Below are 3,064 nucleotides of genomic sequence, written 5' to 3'. Positions count from 1 at the left end.
CCAGTCTGAGTACTAGTCGCTTCAAAATCATATCTTGAGTTTCACAACTCAAAATCAGTTTTGTGATTTTTCCCTGAAACTAGACTCATGTCCCCACCTATGGATTTTTTTCTAGAATTTTTGGTCTGGCCAATTAGTACAGTTTATTAGTCAAAGTCTCCCATGTTACAGGGGTCGACTACACTGACCTTTTCCCATTACGACTGGGATATCTCTCTGCACAGAGCTTCAATACTGATGCCGTTTGTTTCTATGGAAACTAGACTCAGAGAGGAATCCATACATATATGGTATGACCCCTAATTATCTCTGGTCAATTTATAGTGAATTTCCAAAGGCGGAACAGTGAATCCAGAAACTGTTCTGGCCCTGTTACACAAGAACCCGAATATCTCTTTCTGTACTGTTCCTATAATTGTTTCGTTACTTCCATATGAAAGTAGATTCATCAAGGTTCGATTACATAATTTATTCACTATTTAATTCCACTCCTACGAATTCTTGTGATTTTTCCAATCCACACCACTGCTGCTATCAGCTTCTGTTTTCAAAGTGAACCTTACCTAATTTGGGGTTTCATGGACCAACTAGGGCCTTGTCATACATAAGCCCACATATGATCATACTTAGCCATTCTAGTGGCTGATCATTTGCTCAACACTTCCATTCCAACATAGTTACATCATGAAACCATCTATACATTCATAAATACGAATGGTCTAATGCCATACTCCACTTCTACAAGCCATTTTCGCATGGCTGTACACTTATACATTTCATAAAGTACTCGAAAGACAACAATGGGTAGTCCTATACATGCCATATCAAAATTCAACCAAAATAGTACCCAAAAGAGCCTTTGATAGTGTGGGCGACTTCGACTTCAAGATCCCGAGTCCGATAGCTGGAGAACCAAAAATCTATAAAACAGAGGAGCAATGTAACGAGTAAGCAATTTATGCTTAGTAAGTTTGAGCAAGGAATTCCAGCATGCACAAAGAATAGCACACATTTAGCTAAACGGAATATTTCATAATACGCAATTTACCGATATCAAACTTGCTTCACAACATTAATAACCTTATGTACATACACAATAAACTAACTTGGCCGAAGGCCGGTAGCTCGTTTATCAACTGAGCGAACATTTATTGTAAGGGCTCGATTAAATTCAACACATACGTAACATATCCCATATTGGGATGTTTTTCGAGTATTCGCTGGAATTTTACAGCAAGCTCATTCATTACCAAATCACGTACCTTCGGGATTTAACCGGATATAGCTCCTCGTTCAAATGCCTTCGGGACATAGCCCGGTTTTAGTAACTCACACAATGCCTTCGGGACATAACCCGGATTTAACAACTCGCACGAATGCCTTCGGGACTTAACCCGGATTTAACAACTCGCACGAATGCCTTCGGACTTAACCCGGATTTAATAACTCGCACGAATGCCTTCGGGACTTAACCCGGATTTAATAACTCGCACGAATGCCTTCGGGACTTAACCCGGATTTAGTATCTCGCACAAGGCCTTCGGATCTTAATCCGGATATATTCACTTAGCACAAAGCCTTCGGGACTTAGCCCGGACAGCATTCAATTAATCATGCACATCTAACAATAATTCATAGCACATTCATATTTCATTTCGTTTACGAAACTCAAACACAAGGCACATATTGTCCTTGCACATTCGGCTCAATAGCCACACATAGAGCATGATTTAATCACATCGAAATTAAGATCTCTTACTCAAGAACTTACCTCGGGTGTTGTCGAACGATTCCGCTAGCTATTCAACCACTTTTTCCTTCCCTTTATCGGTTTTATTTCCCATTTGCTCTTGAGCTTAATCAAACAAATAAATTGATTTCATCATTTAGCATCAAAAGATGAACACAAGGCACTTAGCCCATATTTATACATTAGACATTAAAGTCTCATACATGCAAAAATCATGCATCAACACAACATATTAGCTAATTTCTTTCCCCTTGGCCGAATATGCATGTCCATTTTGGGGTCGATTTCAACACTTAATACACACATATACACACTAGTAAAGCATCCTCCCCCTTTTCATCGATTTAACACATGCATTGCTCATCAACATGCAAAGTTACATTCGGCCTTAGCACACATCTTGCTAGCCGATTCTTCTCCCTTTAGCAACCAATGCACATATGTGCTCACACAAAAATGCTAAAAAGGAGGTTCAAGAATCATCAAGCCATCATCACATGCATCATTAACAAGCTTCATATTTGCATGCAATGGCATTAACACAACCTCCACCTAGGCCGAATCTTAACTTATCCTCATGCCTCATCACCACAACATCAAACACCAACCAAGAATGATGCATCCATGGTCAAGTGCCATTTCCATCACATAGCAAGATTTAGACCATGGGCTAGGTAAACTCAAGCTAACAACTAAAACATGCATGCATCTCATGGAACATCATTAAACATACCTTGGCCTAGCTACATGCATGGCCGAATCTCTTCACCTTCTTCTTCTTTCCTCCTTAAAATTTTTGGCCAAGGATGAACCAAAGGATGAGAAATTTTTTCTTTGTTTTTCTTTCTAATTTAGGCTAAAATGGAGGTGAGAAAGGATGAACACAAACTTTTCTCCTTTCTTCTCTTGAGCTCACGGCAATGGGGGAACAAACACCACACACACATTTTTTTTCTTTTGTTTTCCATTTCTTTATTACCCATACTCCTTATTTTATTCTTCCACTAACAAAACATGTTTCATGACATGTTTTGCCCATCCTTCCTTGTCATGGCCGGCCACTACTCATTAGGGGGGAAATTTGACATGCAAGTCCCCCCTTTGTCCACATGCACTAGTAGGTCCTCACACATTGACCTATCACATTTTAGAATTTTCTCACATAAGTCCTATTGACTAAATTCACATTGAAATCAACCCAATTGAAGCTTGAAATTTTCACACATTCATAATTACATATTCTACACAATAAGTATCACATTCAAACATTTCTGACCGGTTTTGGTCCGAAACCACTTCCCGACTATCACTTTG

This window comes from Gossypium hirsutum, chromosome A09 (genome assembly GCF_007990345.1).
Source record: "Gossypium hirsutum isolate 1008001.06 chromosome A09, Gossypium_hirsutum_v2.1, whole genome shotgun sequence".
Lineage (NCBI taxonomy): Eukaryota > Viridiplantae > Streptophyta > Magnoliopsida > Malvales > Malvaceae > Gossypium > Gossypium hirsutum.
The sequence above is the reverse complement of the archived record's forward strand: the minus strand, read 5'-3'. Positions refer to the sequence as shown.